The sequence below is a fragment of the Zootoca vivipara genome, chromosome 5 (assembly GCF_965207765.1).
Source record: "Zootoca vivipara chromosome 5, rZooViv2.hap1.1, whole genome shotgun sequence".
Classification (NCBI taxonomy): domain Eukaryota; kingdom Metazoa; phylum Chordata; class Lepidosauria; order Squamata; family Lacertidae; genus Zootoca; species Zootoca vivipara.
In genome coordinates this window covers 84,576,046-84,602,831 of record NC_142588.1, presented here as the reverse complement: position 1 = coordinate 84,602,831, position 26,786 = coordinate 84,576,046, and the positions used below count along the sequence as shown (strand labels likewise).

At 45.4% G+C, this 26,786-nt stretch overlaps 1 protein-coding gene across 2 annotated transcripts in view; it reads right to left on the bottom strand.

Moving 5' to 3' along the window:
- The window catches only part of NAALADL2 (N-acetylated alpha-linked acidic dipeptidase like 2), a 784,863-nt gene that overhangs the window by 614,327 nt on the left and 143,750 nt on the right, over positions 1 to 26,786 (bottom strand). Inside the window, exon 1 of one of the 2 annotated variants that reach the window (XM_035134127.3) lies at positions 2,000 to 2,071. The exons of the other annotated variant lie outside the window; for it this stretch is intronic. The gene's annotated coding sequence lies outside the window, so the exon portion shown is untranslated. Of the gene's footprint in view, positions 1 to 1,999; positions 2,072 to 26,786 lie in introns of those variants that run through there. 2 annotated transcript variants of the gene reach the window in all.

Here is a 26,786-nt window from a genome sequence, read left to right as displayed (position 1 = left end):
CCGCAGACCAACGGACAAGCGGAGAGGGTCAACGCCATTCTGCAGCAGTACCTGAGATGCTACGTCAGCCAGCGGCAAACGGACTGGGTGGATCGCTTGCCACTAGCAGAATTTGCCTACAACAATGCAGTGCACGTCTCCACAGGGGTGTCGCCCTTTAAGGCCAATTACGGGCGCGACCTCAGATCTTTCCCAGAGAGGGAGAGGGAGGAGGAGGAGGAGGGCCCACAGGCTGAGGATTGGGCAGAGGAACTGGAGACGGTGCACCAGCAGCTCAGAGAACACTTGGAGAGGGCCAAGGAAGCGTACAAAAAGGGGGCAGATCGCCACAGGCGACAAGGGGAGGTCATCAGGGTGGGGGACAAGGTGTGGTTGTCCTCGGAGGGCCTTCCCACCAGAGGGAGGTGCAAAAAGCTGGCACCCAAATGGCTGGGCCCCTTCACGGTCACGCAACAGGTCAACCCGGTGGCATACAGGCTGGCACTGCCAGAGGACATGAGGGTGCATCCAGTGTTTCATAGATCGCTGCTGTCGCCGTACAGGGAAAGCAGCAGGCTCAGAGACAGCGAACAAACCCCCGAGGGAGGGGGGGAGAGGGAAAGCAGGGAGCAACTCAATGAGGCCACGGCCATCCTGGATTCAAGGTGGGGGGTGGGGGGCCTGGAGTACCTCATGGCATGGGAGGATGCTCCACCGTCCCAGAATGAATGGGTTCCCGCCACTCAGATACAGGAGGAATTCTTGGTGGAAGAATTTCACGCCCTCTTTCCCCACAGACCCAAGCCCTGGCACATGGAAAGGGAGGGGGAGGAGGAGGAGGCACGGGAGAACAGCTCACCATGGCGCTGGGAAGCGGAGTTTGAGGAACCAGAGGATGAGGTATGGGTGTCGCCAAGATCCACCCAGTCAGAGGAAGGAGCAGATTGGCAAAACATTTTTACCCCCACCAGCTCTGACGCCACGGACTTTTTGGGATTCCCGTCCTCCCAGGCGGAAGGGGGGGGCTCGCAGGACTGGGGGGAGGTGTTCACACCAACGGGCTCGGAGAGCACCGAGTTTTTAGGCTTCCAGTCGTCACCGACACATGGGGGGGGCCTGGGGAGGGGTGAAGGAGAGCTTGGGAGGGGGGTGGATGTGAGGGACAGGGGATATCGCGAAGTCCCTCCCCTCCTGAGTTCAAGCCCGTCCCCGAGCAAAGGGGAAAGCAGGGAGAGTTCCGATTCCAGTGGGGAAGCAGGAAGTCGTGTCCGAGGCTCAGGCAAGGTAGAGGAGCCAGGGTCCCAGGTGGGACAGGAAGGGGCAAGTAAGGGGGGAAGACCCATCCCCCCAACTCCAGAATTACGCAGGAAGAGGAGGGGCAAGAGGATGGGTCTGCCAAAGCTTTTGTGTTGGAGAAAGACGCGCCAAAAGCCATTAGGAGGTTCTGAAACCGACTGACAACATCGCTCCGTGTAAATAGCAATGACTTGAGCACTGTAAATACGCAGCACCAATAAAAGAATAAAATGCAGAGCTGCGTAGCGTCGTTACTCTGAAGTAGTCCACTCCGGCCACTGTGACACAAACCAAACAGGTTAGCTATCTATAAATCGGATGGTGTTGGGCATAGTTTTTGAGAAGCTCGTGCACAGACTGATCGATCGCAGGGCTATGCAAACTAAGGCTACCTGGGGGGGGGTCGCTTCTTGAGGGCTTCCAAGTGGCAGACTGCAATGCTTGCTTGGCAATGTATGTAATGCTTGCTGTTTAGAATAAAATCTTTAATCATCTCACTCACTTCTATTTGTAGTGCCTCTGAATCTCATAAACAAAAGAACTACCTAGTCACAGGAGGCAAGTCCACCCACCTTCTCCTCACATCAAAACATAGTAGTACCTTCTAAGTGGGGTATTAAATTCTCCTGCACATACCGACACTGTCCAATTTCCATTTGGTTGGAACACAAAAGACCACTACAAGAAGATATCTTCTACAAAGCCAGACCATTGATCCACCTACCTAGCTTAGTACTGCCCACACTGATTCACAGGGTTTCAGAGTTTCAGACAGGAGTTTTCCCCAGACCAGCAGGCAATGCCGGGAACTGGACTATGAACAGTTTCTGTTCAAATACCAGGAAATGAATACCAGTATTGCCTGAATACCAGTAAACATCAGGATCAAGGGTTGAATGCAAAAGAATCATTGGCAAGAATTTCGCAAAGGACAAAATAACACCAAGTTGCTATAATTAATTGAAGTGAGCTCCTGAGTAAAGGTTAGAGGAGATGTGTGTCAATCAATATGAAGAAACTATTGACTGGCTCATCTTGAAGAAATTAGCAAACTATAGCTATCTTCTTCCTCTGTCAGTAGGAAAGCACTAATTAGGTTTGTACACCAAGATGTACTTTAAAGTCTAAAGCTCTGCAAATATCGAACAAGAACATATCCATTATTAGGTAAAGGCTCATCTTTATGACAGATACTGTGCATGTGCGGAAGAAAGCATATGCACTGCAGAAATCTACCAGGGCAGAAGGCAGTGAACATTTCCATGTGTTCAACATGATGCTCTATCAGACTTCTGTCAATAAAACTTAGGAAACACTTTGCCAACGTTGTTCTACTGAGTGAAGATGAAGCTGCTTCTGCTTCCCAAACATTGCCAGCTTAACTTATACCAGCATAACCAAACTTAATGCACACAGTATCCAACCAACTTAAGTTTCCGTCCTCTGGTCCTGGCTCAACGACTCCCCTAGAACACTCCTTTTCCAGGGCACAACTCAGCCCCCTGCGTTTCAGCTAAGCCAGGATGAAGGATTTGGGGCAGCATATCTCTGGTTGAGTCAGGGCTTGGGGATTTATGCTGGCTGAACCAGAGAACCACCACATCCTAAGATTCCTGCATTGCAGGGGTTTGGACTAGATAACCCTCAAATTTCTTCCAACTCTACAATTCTCTGATTCTATGAAATGTAAACCTTAAATAAGATTGCAAAGGGGGCTAAAACAGCCCACGTTTGAAATGCACGTAGACCAATATCTGTGGCTGGTTAAATATTTATTATTTAAATTCAACCACGCCACACTGCCAAGGCCAGAAATGCGGGAATTAGTCATGTAAAAAATGGCTTGAGAGCCATGTGCTGGAAATGTACATTTTGTGCACTTCATTTCATTTTATAGTCTCCAAGAACTATTACAATTTTAATAAACTTGTATCTGGGATTTGAAGCCAAACGCTTATGCTCAGAAGACACGAATTTATTAACTAGAAGACACCCAGAGTGGTAATAAAATGTATTCCCCAGCGGTCTGTTGCAAATGGGTTGTAAAAATTACATTTTATTAATCCAGCTGCAATTAAAGAATGCAGCTGTCTCATTTGCATCCCAATACTCCTGCTTGCAGGAGGACAAATATTTTTCATTAATATGTATCTTGCTTGGGACCATTTTTCTCTGTCCACTCTCGATTCCCACCCCCAACTCTGCTATTGCTCCTTAAGGTTTGCAAACCAAGATCTCTTCATATTGTGGGACTTGAACAGACACACACATACAAAAAATCAGCCACCACCACCAGGAGATTCATCTATTGGACTCTGTGCTTTCCAAAATGAATGAAAACCAAAAGGAATCAAGCACCATGTTTGATTCCCCAACAGTGGGATTCAGACAAATAGAAAACATCTTGCAAAAAAAAGAGCCCACCAAGTGGGAACATGTCGGCAAATCACAGCCTCTTCCCCACTTCTCTTTCTCTGGCAATATCAATAACTTACTCAAACTTGTCTATGATTTAAGATCATTTTCTTCAAATTACATGGAGATTGCTAGTTATACACACAGATCGGGCCTCAAAATGTGCCTGCCTGCCTGCCTTTCCTTCTCTTCCTACTATTTATACCTGCGTTAAACATCAAAACCCCACGTACTTCTAAAAATGCAAGAGGCGGGAGGATAGGAACACAAACTAAGAAAAGCTGAAAAGCGTGGGCAAAGCCTGAGGTCTTCACCTGCTGCTGAAAAGATAAAAATCTTGGCACTTTGGTGTATTTGTGTGGGTTTCGCAGGTGTTCAGGTATGCAGAGACTATGCTGTTGTACTTTGTCACCCACCCACCACCCCAATAAGGCCAAAGATTTATCTGCCAACATTAGAAAGAAAAATCCATTTACATTTTTTATTTGTCTGGCTCCCTTTCTATTGCCTATTTCTTTTAAAAAGCAACAGCAACCCACTCCTCCCCCCACCCTTCGGTTCATACCTATGACTTCCCCCTACTCCCCTCCGTGCCCCCCCGCGTCATCCCTGTGACTCCCCTGTTGCTGGTGTCGGCGCACCCCAGCCTGTATGTCAGCCGCGGCCTGACTTTTGGCTGCGGGCTGCGGCAGTGGCGGCCATTGTTTTAGTGGCGGCGGAAACGGGGGGGTTGGCTCGTGGGGTGGGTGGGGTGGCGGTGGGGTTTGAGCTCTCTCCTTTGATGGTATTGGCCTTTTTGGCGGTTATAGCATGTCTGGGGGTGATGGCATGATTTGGCCCTGCCCTCGGGAGGCGAGATGTTGTCGAGAGGAAAGCTTTCCTAGCTGCAGTACCAGTGTAGCCGTCACCAGAGGGCGCTGTTTTGCAACATCTCCTGTGCTCCCAGCATGCACCTGAGGGTGATTTGTGAGTTCTGGGACACGGGGTTTGGGTTTTTTTACGTGGCCCAGGTGTGACATCTGTCTACGCAACCTGTATATGGTCACTCTCATATTCGCTTTGGACGTTGTGTCAAAATTTGAACGCAATCGGTCAAGCGGTTTCGGAGAAAAGTGGACACCCACATGCCCCTTTTACATTTATATATAGATAAATATGCAGCTTTTGATACAGCTTCCTGCAGTTTTAGTAGATTATTTTGTTTGGTGTAAGTGTACATTTTGATCCAAGTTGTATACTTAGGAAACCCTAAGGGAAATCAGACTTTCCACAATGACTCCATACACTGGGAATCAAGCAAAGAATGGACAATGGCGGTGGCCCGCCAGGAGGGCGCCGCGAGCTGCGCCCACCCGCTGGCCGACCGGTCTGCCGCGCAGCTGCGCCTGCCCGCCCGCCTGTCGCGCAGCTGCGCCTGTTGCACCCGCGCAGTGCTCACCCTCCCACCGCGCTGGGAAACGGGGTGGGAGGGTGCCAAAACGGGGCGGGAGGGCTCCGGAGGGATCCGGCGCACCACGACACCGGGGGCACCTAAGACGGCGCTGCTTGTATGGTGATAAGTTAATGTTCTTTCTACTTATTGTTTCAATCAACAAATGAATGGGAATTTCCAAGAAGAACTCCCCACTTCGCTGTCCTAATGTAGATTGCCACCTACGTTGAGAATCGCCAGCATATGTTTACAGAATGGACTTTTACTGTACTTCCCTGGCAGATTATTCACTTCATCTTTGCCAATTTCGTGGCTGCTAATTAGGCTTTGGCTTCTCGCTGATGAATGCATGCCTCTGCCCTCTCTTTGTGCATCTCTGGAGGTTTGTATGAAGGGTCTTTTCCCTGCCTCCTCTCTCCCTCCCTCTCCTGCTCTCCTGTTACTGCTGCCATGCCATCACGCTCTCAAAGACAGACACCAAAACTAGAATATCACCTTTCTGAATTAATTTGTTCTTCCAAGGCTCCAACCCCTTAATGAGGCTCTTTGGGAACTGGCAGCTTAAACATTAAAACAAAAAGGGGGGTGGGGGAAATGAAGCAATGCAAAGCAAAGCAAACAACATTAGCAAGAACCAGGAAGGTTCACTTGGAATCCTCTTTTTTGAAACCAAATCACTTTAAAAAAAAAAAACACCTGTATTTTTGAAGTTCTAGCTTTGTTCAGGATGGGAACAGAAATCGTGCGGCAGTGGCGCGGCGGCAGCAAGAGGCCTCATTAGCTAAAGTGGTACCTTAGGTTAAGAACAGTTTTAGGTTAAGAACAGACCTCCAGAACAAATTAAGTTCTAAACCCGAGGTACCACTGTACTCATAAAATGGATGGGTCAGTGGCCTTGCTATGAGGATAAATGGGTGGAGGAACATAGTTATGGTCAAATTCAGAAGGGGAGTTATGTCAATTCACACACAGCAATAGAAATTCAAGTGAGTAGGTGAACGTTCCCCACATCTGGTTAAAAGCTTGGCGGGTGGGCGTGGAAACCGGTTGGGACAGCTCTACTGCTACTGGACAATCTTGAATTCCTTGTTACCAATGCTAGCCTTGTGAACTTTGGCCTTGCTCCTAGGCTGGGTTCATCCACGTCAACTCTCCACCATGTAATTGCCCCTGAGCTGTTGAGTCTGTACCTTTAATCTGCTTTGAAAAATATAGAATCATAGAATCGTTGGAAGGGACCCCAAGGGTCATCTTTCTAGTCCAACCCCCCTGCAATGTAGGCATCTCAGCAAAAGCATCCAGGACAGATGGCCATCCAACCTCTGCTTAAAAACCTCCAAGGAAGGAGGGACAAAACCTTCCGAGGGAGACTGTTCCACTATCAAACAGCTCTTACTGCCAGAAAGTTTCTCCATATGTTTAGTCAGAATCTCCTTTTTTATAAATTGAAGCCATTGGTTCAAGTCCTACCCTCCGGGGCAGGAAAAAACAAGCTTGCTCCATCTTCCATACGACAGCTATCGTATCTCCTCTCAGTCTCCTCTTTTCCAGGCATATTTATTTACAAGTAAGGGCACCTGCTGCCACATTTTGACTTGGAGTCTCTGCTTTTGAGTGGCTGGAATATATCCTTAAACACACAAACATATACATCCTCCTCTGACTTTTGTGAGGCTGGAATGCAGAATCTCTCTGCACATCTTTGTCTTTAGATGTGCCCACCATTGTGTGGCCTTTGGAAGGTTCTCCATGGGCAAATGCACCCCTCGGGTTGAAAAAGCATCACGTGGAAGTACTGATTCCCTGCATTGTGGGGACTGATCAGCTCCTATGGCCTGCAGCCCTCTCTAGCCTTGTGGGGCCATCACACAGAACAGCCTCTCCTAATCTCCCTGCACCTTCTGGAATGGTCTAAACCACTGAGCCTCTTGGGCTTGTCGATCAGAAGGTTGGAAGTTTGAATCCGCACGACAGGGTGAGCTCCCGTTGCTCTGTCCCAGCTCCTGCCAACCCAGCAGTTCGAAAGCACTCCAGTGCAAGTAGATAAATAGTTACCACTGCGGCAGGAAGGTAAATGGTGTTTCCTTGCACTCCGGCTTCCATCACAGTGTTCCGTTGTGCCAGAAGCGGTTTAGTCCTGCTGGCCACATGACCCGGAAAACTGTCTGTGGACAAACGCCAGCTCCCTCGGCCTGAAAGCGAGATGAGCACCGCAACCCCATAGTTGCCTTTGACTGGACTTAACCGTCCAGGGGTCCTTTACCTATAAACTATAGCAAGGCAATGAGATGTTGCTTTCTCTGCTTGAGTTAATGTTTCAAATCACTGCCAGCAGTACCAGAGTGTGGCTATGCCTCTGAGTTTATGGATTGTTCCTGGAACCAATGACCCTTATGCACATGGAAGTGTGCATAAGTCTCTCTCTCTCTCTCTCTCTCTCTCTCTCTCTCTCTCTCTCTCTCTCTCTCTCTCTCTCTCTCACACACACACACACACACACACCTATAACAGGGTCTCCCCAGACCTGCCAGCTTCTGCTGTGCTGGTTGCTGCATTCAGATCTTACGCTCAGTGGCACTTCAAAGATCAGAGGCTTTCTTATTGACCCAAGGAAGGCCCACAGCATGTTGCTGCTAAACAGAGAAATCGGCACAGCCATGAATGACAGATATAAAGAGCTCAAGAGTATAAGCAAAGGAAAAACATTTGGATTGGATTTGACGGAGAGGAGAGGGGGGTGGGAAGCTGTGCCAGAATGCTAAAACCGGCTTCCCTGCTTACGTTATGCTGCAGGGTAAAGTGAGATGCCCCGGGCTATGGCGCAGCTGTGCTTCCTTGTGGGCAATATGTCAGCGATAGGAGGAGCCAGAGACAAAAAGTGGGTGGATCAACAACCGTAAAATTTACCTTTGTACAGTAGGTTAGTTTCTACAGCAACACACAAACCTATTTGCCTTCCTTCCTGACTAGAAAGATGTATTGTGAGAGTTCAAGAATCCATCCCAGCAGGGCAAAAAAAAACCCAAGGGTGGTGCAAAATAGGACCACCAAGGGGTGGCGGTAGTGGCTTTAGGGGGTGTGCACCCTGGAGAGAGTCCCAAGAATGATCTAGAGGTGCATTTGGGCCCCAGGCCTGGTGTTCTTCACCCCTGAGGCCAATTGTGAGTGGCCAATAGTGTGGCTCACTTGCCCATTTCCCCAGGTCCAGACGGCTGAGCCTTGAATTGAACTTACTCAAAATTTGGAGTGACTGTGTGAATGTTTCTCATTATTAGAAATTTGGCACCCTTTCCCGCACATATTCATTATGAATCATATTTGACAACTGAAATATTTAGTGATCATTTCTTTAATATGGCAAACAAGTAAATACGAGTCTGTCATTTTGTGATGTGGGTTAGTCATTTCATAACGGAGTATTTTTTTTACGGAAAAGAGACACACTCTAGACTAGAGTGACTACAACCGTGTGAGCCATGGATGCCTAAACGGATGTGAAGAGTTATTGTTTCTTATATGTTGTGAACCTGTGTGAAAACAAGGCAGGTGATGGGTTCCGTATTTGTTTTTCTCAAATAGGCTGTTATTAAATGCTGCCCAGATGCACAATGTTATACAACTGCCCCCTTTATGCCAGGTCTTATTTTAACAGTTCATTAAACGCCAGCAAGAACAAAAGGTCATTCTTTAGAAAGATGTGGAGTGTGACAGAAGTCAAGTTGCACTGCTTACAAGGCCAGGAAGGTAAACTGACCCATCTGAAGTTTAATTACAAGAGGAAGTGTTCTTTATTCGGAGATCTGAGCCTCTGACATCCACAGTTCACAAACCTGAACTGCAGTGTTTATTACCTACCAGCCAAGCTTGGCGTAGCTAAATAAATATGTTCCGAGGGACCTGGTGGGAATTGGAGGAGGATCCTAAATTATAGATAACTTGAGGAAAACAAGACCTTTCTAGCCTCAGGTTCTGTTTATAATTCTCCTTTTAGAGATGGCAAGTCATTCACACATCTTCCTTCCTTGAACCAGCTTATGGGTTTCTTCCTCAACGCTAGTCAAGATAGGTGATCTAAGGCAAGATTAAACGTTTTTGAATTTTCTATGCTTTAAAACAAAACAAAAGCTATTTTTTTTATTTAAAAAATCCTTCCATTAAATGGATTGCATCATTGTTGTGTCTGCATCCATCTCCCCATTATATTTCATTGCATTTTCAACAACAACAAAAACATTCCAATACATAATAGAGTTTTCTCTTTGGGGTTCAACCTACCATCCCATTTTCAATGGTGTTTTTTTCATTTCTCCCTGTTGCTGCACCCTATCTTATCTCTTTTATATCATGACAATGATACAGTAATCTCCAATTCCTGTTGTTGCTCATAGTTCACATCCTGCTCACGAATTCACCATACCATAATGTTTCTTTAAGTAGTCTGAAAAAGGCTTCCATCCTTCTGTGTCTGCATTTTTTAAAAAACTGGGAGGGTCAAAAACAACTTAAGAAGAGTCCTGCTAAAAGGACTAAAGATCCACCAAGTTCAGCATCTGTTTCTCAAAATGGGAATCTATCAATTCCTTCTCCCAGGGAACTCTGGGAATAGTACCGTAGGTCTGTGAGGGGAATATGGCTTTTCTAACAACTTTCAACACTCATAACAAACTATGCTCCCTAGGATTCTTGAGGGGAATCCATGACTGTTAAAAGTGGCACGATGGGGCCCAAGTTAAAGCAACCTTGTTTGGGCGGATGTTTTTCCAAGGCCTTGATTTCATAGTGAGGACCATGACATTGGTGAACACAAGCATTTAGAGAAGAAAGACATTGCCCTTCTTCTGTCCTGCTTGCTTAGCCTAGGGGTGACAATGGATCATTTTATCACATCACCAGAAACTTCTGTAGCTGAGGAAAAAGCCTGCCGTTTCTGAGGCTGTGCATTCATCCACTCGTTTACAAATATTATGTCTTAATAGAATAATGCTTGATCATAAGAGAGGTAAAAATATAAAAAAGCAACTTTCCCCTTTTCGGTTTGCCAGTTCAAAGCACACCTCACACACACACACACACACACACACACACACACACACACAAACCATGCTACTGACTGAAAGTGTGCAGCAGTAAAAGCATTAATAGAAAAGGGTTGCTAAACCCTGGTGTAAAAAATTGGATTAAAAAAAGCATTATTCCATTTCTGTGCTTCTAGACAAGAATTCAGGCTTTATTCAGATTTGTTGGTTTTAAAGATGGTGTGTGTGTGTGTGTGTGTGTGTGTGTGTGTTAAATTCAGACAGAACACAAAGCCATGATTTAGTATTGTATGACTATGTCATGGCCAGCCTCAGGCTTACATGCCCCTCTCTCCCTTTGCATGTAAGTGGAGGAAATCTGAAGCTTCCGGCCACAATTTGTAACAAATCCATAAGCTCTGTTCAGGCATTTAAAAGCATGCTATGGAAATTGCTAGGGTGGAGAGAGTGGGGACGAGCTCACTTGTCCTGCAGCAACCACTGTACCACAGCTCTGAGGATGGCAAGATCCCTGCTTCTCAAGTTGTCTCTGCAACATGTACAAAACTGTAGCTGTGATGTAACAGAAAGGGAGAAGTCAATGGACTCGCCCACCCCATCTCCACCATGAGTCTACAAAGCTGCAGTTTCCCACCCCAAAACAGGCAACTGTGGCTTGCATGAACCACTTTTCCATGTTCCATCAACATGGCAAACTTTTGCTTGTTGCAAAAGATGGCTGGAAATTGATCGTCTCCTTTCAGGAAGGGAAGGCAAGTGTGCAAGGTTGAGGTTAACTGTGGCATGTTCTGGTAACGGGAAACCAGGGTCCAGAATTACCAGTCTCACCAGTGCACATAAACATTTGTTTCAAGATTCAAGGACTGGCAATAAGGAGGAGGGCACCACAGTGCAAGAAGGATACTGACAAACTGGAAAGTGTCCAGAAGAGGGCAACCAAAAAGAGGCCTGGAAACAATGCCTTATGAGGAACGGCTTAGGGAGCTGGGTATCTTTAGCCTGGAGAAGAGAAGGTTAAGGGGTGATATGATAGCCATATTCAAATATATAAAAGGATGTTATATAGAGGAGGGAGAAAGGTTGTCTTCTGCTGCTCCAGAGAAGCGGACACAGAGCAATGGATTCAAACTACAAGAAAGAAGATTCCACCTAAACATTAGGAAGAACTTCCTGACAGTAAGAACTGTTCGGCAGTGGAATTTGCTACCAATGAGTGTGGTGGAGTCTCCTTCTTTGGAGGTCTTTAAGCAGAGGCTTGACAGGCATATGTCAAGAATGCTTTGATGGTGTTTCCTGCTTGGCAGGGGGTTGGACTGGATGGCCCTTGGGGTCTCTTCCAACTCTATGATTCTATGATTCTATAATTTATTTATTTATTTATACCCCACCCACCAGAGAAGAAAACCATGTATGCCACCTTGGAGTAAAGGCGGAATATAAACGCAATAAATATTTTTTTAAAAAATCCATCAGTTGGACTTTGTATATCTTAGATACACTTTCTTCTTCCCCTTTTTCATAATGGGTTGTAAGGCACCTCCATTTCCTCCCTGCTCCCATCAGATCTCCATAACATTCAAAAGTCTCCCAAAGATCTAAAACCCAGGACTGCTCACTCTCTCCTTGCAAAAGAAAACACATCTCAGTGTGCTCTTTTGAGCTCGCTTGTGTGCCGTGCAGAGGAAGCAGAACTCCGGTCCACAGGCTATCCTACCCAGATGTTGTCCATGCTGGTAAAGCTGCCTCAATCAGCAGGTCACCTAGCAGCCCGGCAGGCTGAGTGCTCGTTCTCTACCCGTTCTGTAGGTGCTCTTTGAAAAAGCTCTGAAGCACAGCATTCTTGGGCTGCCACTAAGCAGAAATGCCAGCAAACATGTGAAGCCTGTAAGTGCTGCAAGCTCTAACTGTGGCTAAAAGCAGCAGGCGCCGAGGGCTCCTGAATTCTGCTCGGAAAGAAGAACCCACATAAAGGTATATAATCATCTTGGTGCCGGGTATTTCTTGCGGATTAATGACCAGCTGGGAGGAGTTGATGGCCCACAGCACAGCCAAGGCCCATTAACCTCAGCCAGCCATTAATCCCCAGGAAATGCCCTGCGCCAAGTTCATTTTTATTATCCTAAAATGAAATATGAGCATGGCAACTATGGATATGTTATATATTAAAAACAAAAACAAGCACTTCACATGTACTGAGTTGGGACGGCTTCTATGGCATCCTCAGATCTACTTGTACAGTGGTACCTCAGGTTAAGTACTTAATCAGTTCTGGAAGTCCATACTTAACCCGAAGCGTACTTAACCTGAAGCAAACTTTCCCATTGAAAGTAATGGAAAGTGGATTAATCCGTTCCAGGCAATGAAAAACACCCCCTAAAACAGCAATTTAACACACGAATTTTACTGTCTAATGAGACCATTGATCCATAAAATGAAGGCAATAATCAATGTACAGTGGTACCTCAGGTTAAGTACTTAATTGGTTTTGGAAATCCGTACTTAACTTGAAGCGTACTTAACCTGAAGCGAACTTTTCCATTGAAAGTAATGGAATGTGGATTAATCTGTTCCAGACGGGTCCGCGGAGTACTTAACTTGAAAGTACTCAACCTGAAGTGCATGACTGTATTCTACAAGCACAAATTGCAAGGTTTCAAAGAGGGGTCCAATGCGAGAGATGAGGAGCCTGGCTAACAGCCCCATAGCAGTGCTAACCTATGCCAGTTGGATGGAAGGCGACATCAAAGCTGGCGCCACCCTCCTTGCAAAGCACAGCTGGAGAGAGGTTGTATGCACAGGTGGACCTGCACTTTGAATGCTTGCAAGACAGAGGGGAAGTCAGGAGGACCTCTCTCATTAAAGCCCAAGTCAGACTTCTTCAATCCCCTCAGCGGGCGTAAGCGGATAGCGCTGAGCGATGGTTTGCGTTCAGAGGGAAGAGAGCATTCAAGAGATGTTGCAACCAGTCTCTTATTGATTGGAGCCTGTTGTTTCACCCTTGGGTGCAAAGCAATTCAAGAGAAGCATTGCTCTTTCCATTATTGACTTCTTGTTCTTTGTGTGGGGCGGTGGGTGTTTGGCATTCCTGATTACTCACAAGCACGGCACCATGTTTTTCAACAGCAAGGCTCACCAAAGCTGTCTTTTCATATTAGACTGAAGTGGATCAATGTGACAAATGGATAAACAAGACTGGAAACCAGAATTTTCAGAATCATTCTTTACAAGTCGGCAACTTGCCCTAAACAAAACAAACATCTTTATTGTTTTCTGGGATGGGGTACAACTTAATTTAAGGGCCCAGTGGTGGCCATTTGATCTTACCACATAAGCAATCATTCTGCCAGAAAACTGTCAGCTGTGATCTATCTTTATGGGAAAGTTATCCTGCGGTTGGTGGAGGAACCTCAAACACACAAAGCCAAATTTAACAAAGCATGCATGGAAATGCGATAGACCAAGTCCTGATAAGTCATTATTCCTCCCAGTATGCCCTCTTCTCTGCTGTGGAAAAACAGACCTATCCCAATGGGCTATCATTGTATGGAAGAGAAAACAAAAAGCCCAGTGAAACTCACAGAATCAGTGTAGCTCCAGAGGATAGGACCTGAACCAATGAATTCAAGTGACAAGGATGGAGATTCTGACTAAATATTAGGAAGAAATTTCTGGTGGTAAGAGCTACTTGACAGTGGAATGGACACCCTCAGAAGGTGGTGGACTCTCCTTCGCTGGAGGTTTTCAAGCAGATGTTGGGTGGTCATTTAAGGGAAATTATTTAGCTGTGATTCTTGAATTGCAGAGGGTTGGACTCAAGGACCCTTGGGGTCCCTTCCAACTCTATAATTCTATGATTCCATGGCTAACTTTAGTCATTGGAACAGTGCTTAAAAGTGCTGTGAAAATAAATGCAAACAGCATACTGTATTTGGGCTATTCATTAGCCCTGCCAATTCACTTATTTTCAACAACCTGCCCAAAATCTAGTATATCTCCAGGAAGTCATTTGTACCGGTATATGTTCAAGAACATCATGTACAATGATGTTCAAGAGCTCTGGTCGGCAACTAATGAGGCAATTGCAACTTCTTTGAAATAGCTTTTGGGGGGGAGGGAGGGAGGGAGAGAGAGGGAGAGAGAGGGGGGGAGGGCATGTCTATGACATTACTATCTTCATTCTGAACATCTGTGCATTGACAGATTTCAAGTCAGGAGACTTTGCCTCTGCAAAGAATAATTTAATTCCAACTTAAGTACTGTAAGGCCTTTTGGAAAGAGCCATTGCTCCAATCTTTATCTCATCTCTCTTTGAGGCACTTTCATAATTTCACATAATCCAGAGTTTCAAAATGGAATTTCAAAGGTTGCCCTCCCTGCTGCCCTAGTCCTAGACAATTAACTCAGCAATTATTTTAGTATCTGCAAACCCATTGCCAATTGACTATAACTTCTTGGCTGGTTTTAAGGAGCAAGACTTCTACGTGCTGTTCTTGTTGTTGTTTAGTCGTTTAGTCGTGTCCGACTCTTCGTGACCCCATGGACCATAGCACGCCAGGCACTCCTGTCTTGCACTGCCTCCCGCAGTTTGGTCAAACTCATGTTCGTAGCTTCGAGAACACTGTCCAACCATCTTGTCCTCTGTCGTCCCCTTCTCCTAGTGCCCTCAATCTTTCCCAACATCAGGGTCTTTTCCAAGGATTCTTCTCTTCTCATGAGGTGGCCAAAGTATTGGAGCCTCAGCTTCACGATCTGTCCTTCCAGGGAGCACTCAGGGCTGATTTCCTTAAGAATGGATAGGTTTGATCTTCTAGCAGTCCATGGGACTCTCAAGAGTCTCCTCCAGCACCATAATTCAAAGGCATCAATTCTTCGGCGATCAGCCTTCTTTATGGTCCAGCTCTCACTTCCATACATCACTACTGGGAAAACCATAGCTTTAACTATACGGACCTTTGTCGGCAAGGTGACAAAGACAACATGGACAAAGACAACAGGCATATCAAAGTGCTGTTCTTACTGACCCATTAATGTTTGGCAATCGGCTTTCCGCTTCCCTTCTTGTTTTAAGCCCTGCTCCTTATGCACAGGCTGTTGCTTTAATGGCATCTCCTTGGCACTCAGAAAAGTGTTTTTCTGGAGGGGGGATTACATTTAATACACTTTAGCGATTTGGGTTTTCTGGGAGGAAACATCACATCAATGGATTTTCAACTCCAACCAAGAGTCTTCTCTAATTCTGAACTTTCTCACCTCTGCCACTTTGAGTCACCAAAAAGTGTCTGGACCTTCTGATATACTCTGCTCTCATGAATGCACTGCTAGTGATCAATATCTACAAACTTTCAGTGCTGCCACTCTCAAATTAATTTAAATAAATAATCCAGAGATGCATTTTAAATAAAAGGACACATTCTACTAATGTAAAAGCACACTGATTCCCGGACTGTCTGCGGGCAGGATTTAGAAGGTGATTGGGCCGTATCCAGCCCACAGGCCTTAGGTTGCCTACCCCTGCTCCAGGGTCTGGCCTCCTTGACAACAGAGCTAGATCTTCCTTTTGCAAACACAGCTCTTCCCACTGTGTTTCCTTGACCTCTTTGGGAAACAGCAGGATAAAAATAAGACTTCCTCCCTCAGGTGCTCAATGCAAATTGCAGCATTGCAGAGCTGATATGCAAAATAGATGTGCTGCAACCAGTATCACTCATCAGTTAGAGCTCTCTTTCTTTTTTCTTTTTGGGAGGAAGAGTTTCCTTCCAAGAGTTTGGTCCCAAAGCTTGTAACTGAACACTCATTGGCTACAAAGATAAGAGGTTCTTTCACATCCATGAAGTATTACAGGTATTTGAAGACCACACACGCCCTCCTCTCTCCCATCCCATTTTTTGTTTCTTGTGTGTCGTTTTTATGTGGTCTTTTTTAATGGATCTTGAGACAAGGCAAGGGCAATTTTAGAACTAGTTTTTGGAATATGAAGGTTGCAAGTAAGTAAGTAAGTAAGTAGGTAAGTAATAGAAGATGCCTCATATCTAGGCTTTGAAAGAATTTCACACCACATCTAGGAGAAAACATGAGATTAAAACTTGCATGTTGTGCAAGATGAGCTTCTTCTAGAGGCCCCCTTTATGGTATGGCAGTCCCCCTTCAATGTGACACACTAATGTCCTGAGCACCTTCTCTAGGTTTGTCTGGAAGGACATTCCTGCCCTGGTCTAGGCATGCAACTAGACTTATTGCTGTGTCTAAAAAATTCTGCACCACCATCGCCTACCACCAAACCATACGTTAATGAGAAAATAAAATGCACTTTAAAATTCGGAAAGGAAAATTTGGGTGAAATTCTCATGTGGAATGTGGTGGCGATGGTTGCACTTACCTCACTTCTGAGGTGACCAATAACCTTGTGAATGACTTCCTTCCTTCCTTCCTTCCTTCCTTCCTTCCTTCCTTCCTTCCTTCCTTCCTTCCTTTCTTTCTTCTCAATGGTGTCTGCCTTCTGCTGACTTCCCAGGTGCCTGTACTTCCTGAAAATGCAATCATGCCCCAGCTGAGCTTTTTCTGCAAGCATGGGAATGCAGGGAGGTTGCATGCCATGCACCTGGCACTTGTGCATTTAGTTATATTGAAAATGAAGTATTGTTTTCTTTTCAAGAAATCAATGTAGACAGATTTTCTTGAAAAGTTAATAAAAGGAAGATCTTCCTTTAAAAGCAAAATGAGTGAGAGCAGCTTCTTCAGGCACCGGGGAACCACCCTCCCAAGCTTCCCATTCTTTCAGTTAAGGCCCAGAGGAGAAATTCATGATTTAACTTCTTTCACTGGGTTTTATTGGATCAGGAAAAGTGTGTTGCAGAAAAGTGGACAAACATTTAAGGATATAACTCTCTCACACACACACACACACTCCTTGCAGCAATAAGATATATTCATTCCTTAAATTCATGGAAATCATAGATACATTCTAAGGCAGGCTTCCTCAACCTTGGCCCTCCAGATGTTTTGAGACTACAATTCCCACCACTGGTCCTGCTAGCTAGGGATCATGGGAGTTGTAGGCCAAAAACATCTGGAGGGCCGAGGTTGAGGAAGCCTGTTCTAAGTATTTCCAGCCCTTTTATATAACCATTATATAACTGCTTTTAAGAGGGGACCCTGGAATCACCGCCACAGGGGGGTGAGTCACCACTTCATGCCCCCCCCCATTATAGGGAAGAAAAGACTAAAGGATTCAAGGCCATAAACTGCCAAAGTTGCGACGAATTGCTACAGGGAAGACAAAACCTGCCACTGCAGGGAAATTTCTTCCTGGTCCTTCAACAGCAACCAGTGATAGACTGTAGCAGTGCCTGCTAAACAGAAAGAAAAGGTAACCTGCAAACAAGAAAACATTAAACTAAGGGAAGGTGGGGAGGGTGAATCTTCAGAGCCGACTGCCTGGCTACCTTCGTCTCCACCCCCTATATAAATGGGGCTGGTCCCACCTCCCAGCAATGAAACTTGACTACTGAGGCTGGGTGTGAACCTCCAAATAATAACACTGAGAGGCAGGCCAGCCCCTGATTGACATAAAGTTCCCTGGGAACTGTAGCACCGCATGCAATCTCGCAAAGGGTACCCACAATGTAAAGTGTGAGTGCTCATTTTGGAAGTCAAACGGACTTCCAGAACAGATTCCATTCAACTTCCGAGGTACCACTGTAGTTATTAAATTTATACACTACTGTTTCTTCTGAGGAACGCAATGTGTTCTGCATGGTTCTCCCCTCTTCACAACAACCCTGTGAGGTAGGACAGGCTGAGAGACAATAATTCACCCAAGGCCACCCAGTGAGCATCATGGCTGTAAGCTTCAAACCCAGGTCTCCCAGGTCACAATCCAATACACTAGCCCAGGCATCCCCAAACAGCGGCCCTCCAGATGTTTTGGCCTACAACTCCCATGATCCCTAGCTAACAGGACCAGTGATCAGGGATGATGGGGATTGTAGTCCAAAACACCTGGAGGGGTGAAGTTTGGGGGTGCCTGCACTAGCCACTATACCATGCTGGATTGTGAGAGAAAAGCAAAATATAAGTATAATCAAGAGAACAGAAGAATGCCCCCAAAGCCATCTTACCAAAGAAAATTATAATGGACCGATCTGCGTCATTTTCTATAGAGGATTACAACATTGATTGTCATTGTCAAGCGAGCTAGCACAAGCTTCTTTGCCACTAGAAATACAGCAAATATTCTCCTCTGAAGCAATGGTGGATCCCAGGGCAGAACTTCACTCTGCACAGGAATGCTCCCAGATAATTATTGTATTTATAGCCACGTTTGGCTCAGGCCCTACTCTATCATGTATTTGGCATGATGATTGATCTATCCCTCCTTCCAACACTTTGGAATGCCATAAAGAGGCCAAGATCTGATGCTTAATTAATCCACATTTGCTGTATCTAGAAAGCAGACTGGATTTGCCTGTTTAGTCCATTTCACAGACTCAATAATACCAATCAAAGCAATTATTCTAAATTAAGGTGGGTATTATCTTATGCTAAGAAGCTCAAAGTTTTTCTTTGAGGATATTGTCAGTGTAATAAATATAGTATCGCCTCTTTTTTTTCCAGATCTCACTGAAATGTTGCTGTCATTATTGTCAGTTGATGCTTACGCACCTTTGTAGCTTTACTGGACAAGGGGCTGCTTTAAGGCAGGGACAGCCAATATGATGTCCTGCAGATGTTTTGGATTACTCTCAACAGCCCTAGTTAGTATGGCACATGGTCAGGGATCATGGGAGTTGTAGTCCAAAACATTCCAAAGGCATCACATTGACTACTGCTGCTTTGAGGTTATTTCTGGTCACTGTTGTATTTTTTTTTTCTTGTTACTGTGCTTTATGTTTATTATCAATTATATACATTTGACATGTTGTTGGAACCTGCCTTAAGAAGCTTCAACCATAAAAGTCTCTCTCTCTCTCTCTCTCTCTCTCTCTCAACAGAAAAAAAACCCCCATACATTTAAGTCAACACCAGTTTAGTGATCTCGGCCTTCCACCTCCGCCCTAGAAATAATTTGTCTATACCTGAACATGGCTAGTTCCACAGTGGCATGTGAATCTATTATTGCCACTGCTGAAGCTTTGCGGATTGCACACACTTTCCGTTCACAAAAAAGAAGGAAATGTATTGTGGACAGAGTTGTCACATGCTTTCAGTGAAGGCAAATTTGTGTACAGTGGAACCTCGGTGTACGCCTACCTCTGTTTATGAACGCTTCCGTTTACGAATGCCGCAGACCCGGAAGTGTTTACATCCGGGTTCCGCAGTGCTCGGATGCGCCGAAGCGATCTGCGCAGCTCGCGCGTGCGCAGAAGCGATCTGTGCAGCGCGTGCGTGCGCAGAAGCGCTCTATCGGTGCTTCACGCATGTGCAGAAGCGTGCCTTCGTCGAGTGAACGCCTCCGCGGAACGGATTGCATTCGCAAACCAAGATACCACTGTATCTCCATAAATCTCATTCCTGCCTTGAATTTCACAATTGCCTGCTTGGAGAGGCAGAATGACTTCTGTGAGTGACTGTGATGGAATGCTTAAGCTGCCTCTCAACTTTATAATTAAGGCAGCAATCCTGTGCATAAGACGGTGTAAAGCAAGCCACTGTAAATTAAGCCAGCCTAAAAGTATTCCAGATCCAAACCCTGTTCAGCAGTGGGGCTGCTGCTACTGCTTTGCCTAAGCCTGGCAAAGGGGAAACAAGCCTTTAAAATAGGGTTCTGCACCAGGTTCCTGAGTCACGTGAATGAGCTAAATGGGCTTAGCATCCAGCCCAAGTCCCCCTCCCTAGTCTCACCCTTGGCACTTCCCCAGAATGCTCCTTTTACAGGGCTTAAACCCAGTGGCAGAGCTTCATGCTCCAGCACTGGGGGCAGAGAGCAGGCAGGGGCGTGGCTGGCGCATGGCACGGGGGCGTGGCACACGTCCTGGGGATGTGGCGGGCCACCTGTGGGGATGTGGCACCCAGCACGGAGGGAGCAGCAGCGATGGCACTCCCCTCGCCCCCCTCTTCCTCTGCCAGTGCTTAAACCAGACTCAGCTGAGTCCCATACCTGTGTATCTTTGGCTGAGCTAGTTTGGGGGACTAAACTGCTAACCCCAGTGACTCTTTCCATAGGATTTCGTCCTAAAAATGAAATAAATTAAAACATGTGATTCCAATAAGCCCCTTGAGGCCCTTTTTTTTTTGTCGCACTAACACAGTGTATGGCTGGACTGCCCATAATTTCAAAAGGTTGAAGTGGCAATTTTATATGAACTGGGTCTCCACACTCCCAGTATTAATTGTCTGGCCCACCTCTCATTTATTTCCATCTCAATTTGTTCTAACCTTTCTAATGCTAAACTGGTTGAATGCATCACGGGGGTCAGACCTTCGTATTTAATGAAATCATCTCTCTCTCTCTCTCTCTCTCTCTCTCCTGTTTACTGTTGAGTGGAAACTCAGAGCCTAGAGTATGTACTCTTAATAAAATATGCTGGTAACTCTCCCCAGAAGTCTTACTGCTGTAAAAACGGGGGGGGGGGGGAGTAGAGGATATGCAAACTGATTGAACCAGCCTTTCCAGCCAAGCGGATGTCTATAAATGAAACCAAGGCACCGAACTAAGTAGAATTATCACATAAACCAAACCATGTGGGTTTCATTCATCTGTATGAAAGAGGCTCCCAAGCCAAGTTATGCAATGTACTTATTGACTGATAAATGAGGAGTTTTAAAAGTCTCGGCCCAATGCATATTATAGATGTCAGCGCATCTGCAACAGTTTTGCCTACGGGACCCCATTTGGAGACAGATTCATCTCATCACCTCCAGCTTTGAGACTGGCGACACAGGGCATTTTGGAGAAGCGGAAAGAGAGAATTAAGCACACCTCACATGCTGTAAATTTTACCAACCTGAAATTATTTGTTTATTTATTTGGAATATTTTTATATTTCCCATCTTTAAAACAACAACAACAACAGCAACACACACACACACACAAAGACACCATGATGTAGCGATAAAACCAGCCCATTAAGATCTAATAAAGCCAGTGAAAATGGTAATGATCACAATAGCCAGATAGTTCTCAGTGACATTAGTGTCAGTGACCAGCAAAGGCTTGGGTGAACTGCTCGGTCTTCAAGAGGTGCTAAAAACTCAGTTAAGTTGGTGACTTCCTTTTGGTTGGCTTGCTTTTTTTTTAAGAGGTGGCGGGGATGACTCCACTAGCTAGGCAGCGTAACAGAAGTCCCTCCCCCTGGTACGCACCAGATTGATTTCTGCAGGCTAACACAAAACCAGGAGGGAGTCGTCTTCAGATCTGCTTAAAATAAGGGCCATAAACCTTATACAGCTACCTTACTAAAGCAAAATAAAAGAATTCCTTCCAGTAGCACCTTAGAGACCAACTAAGTTTGTCATTGGTATGAGCTTTCGTGTGCATGCACACGAAATGACAAACTCACCAATGACAAACTTAGTTGGTCTCTAAGGTGCTACTGGAAAGAATTTTTTTCATTTTGTTTCAACTACGTCAGACCAACACGGCTACCTACCTGTAACTTACTAAAGCATTCATTGACAAGCTGCAATGGTTGCCTAACCAGAAGGACCCCTGAGTCAGTTGGAGTTGATTGTGCTCTGTATTTTAAAGGAAGAATGGGGATTTTTGACCTAATTTTCATTTCAGTGGTAACGAATGAGGAAATGGGGCAGAGGCATGGGATGGCAGAGAAAGAAACTAGGTGGCAGGGAGAGAAAAGGGATGCCCTATCTATGGTGGATCCAGAATACTCTGTGCCTGGAAAGATACTCCAAAGTGCTTCAAACACTCAGAAACTGTTTGTGGAAAGTTCCAGGGAACTTGAACAGGGAAGTCTAGATCCAGGTGGATCAAGATGCTTTTGCCTTTTGTGCCTACCCTCTAATGCAGGCTTCCTCAAACTCAGCCCTCCAGATGTTTTTGCCCTACAACTAGCAGGACCAGTGGTCAGGGATAATGGGAATTGTAGTCTCAAACCATCTGGAGGGTCATGTTTGAGGAAGCCTCCTCTAATGCAATGGTGGGGAGCCTGCGGCCCTGCACATGTTGCTATCCTCCAACTCCCATGAGCCCGCAACAGCATGGTCAATAACCATGGATGATAGGAGCTGTAGTCCAGCGATATTTGCAGGGTCGAAAGTTACCCACCCTTCCTCTAGCAACTCGCCAGGGGAGGAAGCTGCTGGTCAGCTGTGCTGCAGCAGCACCCCCTACAGACTGGCAGAGGGTGGTTATTGCAGCTACAATCGCAGACAGGGGTCATTTCCCAAATCCAACCAAGTTCCACCTGGTCTGATAAAACTGCTGACTCTTGCCTCCTCAATCTGAGCATCTTGTCAATTGGGCACAGACTGAGGAGCTCTTGGGATATCCATTCCTGCAGGACCACTTGCATGCCTCCACCAGCCCCTGCAAATACAATTATTAAGCACTGCATAGAGATCTTAGCAGGGCTGGCCCACCCCTGAAGCCGGGTAAAGCAGGATCCTCCAGGGCAGCAGATCCCAATGTCAATCTTTCTTCCTCCCTTGTTCCTTGATCTTCCCTCACCCCTCTTTCCTGGCAGGGAGGGAAGCACCATTTAGGGGGGCCCACCCCAAGTGCCAAAATGTCTTCTGCAGGCCCTGGCACTTAGCCTCAGACAAACCTGGCAAGTGAAAATGCCCATCAGTTTCATAATAATAATAATAATAATAATAATAATAATTTATTATTTATACCCCGCCCATCTGGCTGGGTTTCCCCATCCACTCTGGGTGGCTTCCAACAGAAGAATAAAATAATCGATTAAAGATTAAAAGCCTCCCTAAACAGGGCTGCCTTCAGATGTCTTCTAAAAATCTGCTGGCTGTTTTTCTCTTTGACATCTGGTGGGAGGGCATTCCACAGGGCGGGTGCCACTACCGAGAAGGCCCTCTGCCTGGTTCCGTGCAACTTGGCTTCTTGCAACGAGGGAACCGCCATAAGGCCCTCGGTACTGGACGTCAGTGTCCGGGCAGAACGATGGGGGTGGAGACGCTCCTTCAACACCTCTATTTCACATCTACAAAAATTCATGTTGTGGGTGGAGGGGGAGAAAGAAATGCATCACAGAACTGTGAAGAGGTTGAGTTTCCAATAATCTCAAGTGAGGTGGGAGGTATTCTGGTGCAGAACTGTGGCTGGGACCAGTAGCAGTGGGTGGAAATGCATAAACATCAAGAAGACAGGGTTGAACCCATCAATTTGCTGGGAACAGCAAAGCAAGCTGTCATGGTTGGCTGGCACAAAGTTGTCTTTTTTTCCAGGAACATGTTCCCCAAAGCCCAATATTTATCATGAGGACAATTACCAATGTGAGTCATGTTCCTGCCAAAATTGAGCTATTTGCTTAGTGTGGGGATCAGCAACCACTTCCCTTCCAGGTGAAATGCTCTTGTTTTTCAGGGAAACACAAATATGCCCTGCACTCATTTTTATGTCCTTTACAGCACAAGAAGAATTCTGATGAAGATTCGCCATACTAGCAGAATATTTTAGGACAGAAATGATCAAGAACATAAGAACACAAGAATAGCCTGCTGGATTAGGCCAATTTTTAAAAGACAAAATTTCAAATTCATGGAGAAAAGTGCAAAAAAACAAAATTGACAGATGGAATGGTCAACAAACAAAGCACTGGCATTTCAAGCAGTTTTAATGCTGTTATCTTTTCTTTCAGGCATTGCCTCTCTTTTATAGACATTATTTTGTGGGGGGTGATCGTTGCATTTTTATTACACACTATAAATGGTCCTACAAGTTTATAATACATACACAAATAACTTATTTGCAGTGATTTGCTCAGATCTCTAACCCCAGCCTTCTTTACTTCTCTCTGAACAGACACAATGTCTGCTGGAGATGCAATCCCATCAACTAATATTTCTAATTAAACTGTTGTTAAGTTTCTTTGTGGGCGTGAAAATAATTAAAGTAACTGAGACAACACTTTTATTTTGTTTTTTACCTCTGATCATTATCAAGCATTCGTGATTAAAGGAAACTGTTACATTTTTGGGATATGTTTCCTGAGTTGATACCTATTTGCAGATCACCTTTGCCCCCATTGGTTCCATGCAGCCTACAACTTTTTCCCATGAAGGTGCGTTTCCCAACCTCACATTTTCTGAGCACTTAAAATGCAGTGTTTTATAAGGCTGGGGGGGGGGAAGCAATTATCCAAAGACGCCTGCTTCTTGGGAAAAAAGCAATGACAAACCTAGACAGCATATTAAAAAGCAGAGAAATCACCTTGCTGACAAAGGTCCATATAGTTAAAGCTATGGTTTTCCCAGTAGTGATGTATGGAAGTGAGAGCTGGACCATAAAGAAGGCTGATCGCCGAAGAATTAATGCTTTTGAATTATGGTGCTGGAGGAGACTTTTGAGAGTCCCATGGACTGCAAGAAGATCAAACCTGTCCATTCTGAAGGAAATCAGCCCTGAGTGCTCACTGGAAGGACAGATCCTGAATACTGATCCTCTAATACTTTGGCCACCTCATGAGAAGAGAAGACTCCCTGGAAAAGACCCTGATGTTGGGAAAGATTCAGGGCACACGGAGAAGGGGACAACAGAGGACGGGATGGTTGGACAGTGTTCTCGAAGCTACTAACATGAGTTTGACCAAGCTGTGGAAGACAGGAGTGTCTGGCGTGCTCTGGTCCATGGGGTCACAAAGAGTCGGACACGACTAAATGACTAAACAACATTCTTGCTGGCTTAGTGGAACTTGTGGGAGCATCGTGCAAATGATAAAACGTGCTTGGAGAACACATTAACCAGTTCACACATTGCTATGGAGCGAACCACTTGGAAGAAGCATGGCAGTGATAATGCAAAGACAGTGAAGGAACTGTATACCATCAGGATTTATGCAGGTGTAACACACATTGAGCAAAATAAGCATTTAGTAAGAGAAAAGCAAAAGTCCAAACCTGCAATTGTGGGGCAAGTATATTGGGAATTGGAATCGGAAATACTAAATCAAAATGGGACCTTTTCCCCCTTCAGCCTGAGGTCTACGTTTCCTTCTTGGCAACCCTCTGGAGGTGACATGCCCATGGTAGGTGCAATGAAGAACCAAAAGTGAGTGGAACATGACTGCAAATGTTACCTGTTGTACACACACTTCCATACCCATCTCACCTGCTTGTCTGGAAGAAATATAGTCATTGTCTGCACTCAAGTCCACACTCCAGGAGGATATGAATCATGGCCAGTGAGGGGTGGGACCTGGGAGAGTGGTTGTGCCTGGGGAGATGGGGTGTGAGGAGACTCCCAAGGACCAGACAGAGAGGCCTGGAGGACTCCATTTGCCCCTGAGCCTGAGGTTCCCCAACTTTCTGTCACGTGTACCTACTTATCTGTTCCTGAAGATCTTCCTCAGAAACCCTGCTTTGAATCTCCTTTCCATGTGAAATTAGCTGTTTCTCCAGCGGCACTTATGCTATAAAACAAAGGTGGCCTATCTAATGTTCACCAGAGGTTGCCAGACCATAACTCCCACCATCTTTGATCATTCATCTGTTTTGAGCTCCTCCCGGGGTTCATTCTATCCCTTCACTGTTAGCCTTCCAACATCAGGCAAACTTTGTGCTGGTTTTAGAGAGTGCCTGGGATCTGCCTGAATGTAGAAGGGATTCTTCTTCTTTGCCTTGTTTTTTTATATATATACTTCTGTTTCTTTTGTTGCTGTTTTGCTCTGTTTTTGCAGTGTTGGTTTTGTTTTTTCTTGAGTTCTTTTCTTTTTTAAGAATGAGGCTATGTATCTTTGGCACAGTAGTAGGCATCTAGATGTTATAATACATAAAACAGGGCCACTCACTGAGTCCTATGTTGTAGGCAGTTCTGCCCTTAGGGGTTTTTGTTTTTTGCTTTAATTGTACTTCTCTAAACCTCAAAGTTCATCCAATCCTGCTGGTACCTCCCTTCGCCTATGTGGGTGATTCTTTTTTTAGCTATATAAGCAACAAACCCCACAACCTGAAAATCACAAACTGAGAGGCTGACAGGCACCCTATTCAGTAGTGGCCTACGTGGTGGGGCAGAGCTGTGGAGGCACCCTCTGGCCTTGTTCCCGCTTACCTGGATGAGGCTCAGGTTAGGGAGAATGGTAGCAAGGTTGTGGCAGTGGGAATGTTAAGGATAGTCGGAAAGGATATATTGAATAAGTATTATCCTTCCTTCACTCACACTACTGAGTGATGTAGCAGAGTAGATTCCCCTTAATATAGCAGGAAGCTAGTTTGCAGATTCGTTTGAATCTCTTTAGTTAAGTAATCCAATCTGGCTTGCCCAGGTGGATTATTCTTGGTGTCCCCTTTTATCCCTCCTAAAAGAATAAAAACACAAGAGTATTTCCTTAAAAGTAACAAGAAGTTTACTCACATTTCAGTTCATGATTTGATCCCTGAAAGGCAGACTTTACTTGGTAGTTACATAAACAAACAGTGTGAGTTAATCTCATATGGAGATTGAGTTCATGTGCTGCTGGCTGAGAGCCAGCAGACAGCAAAATTACATTAAGAGA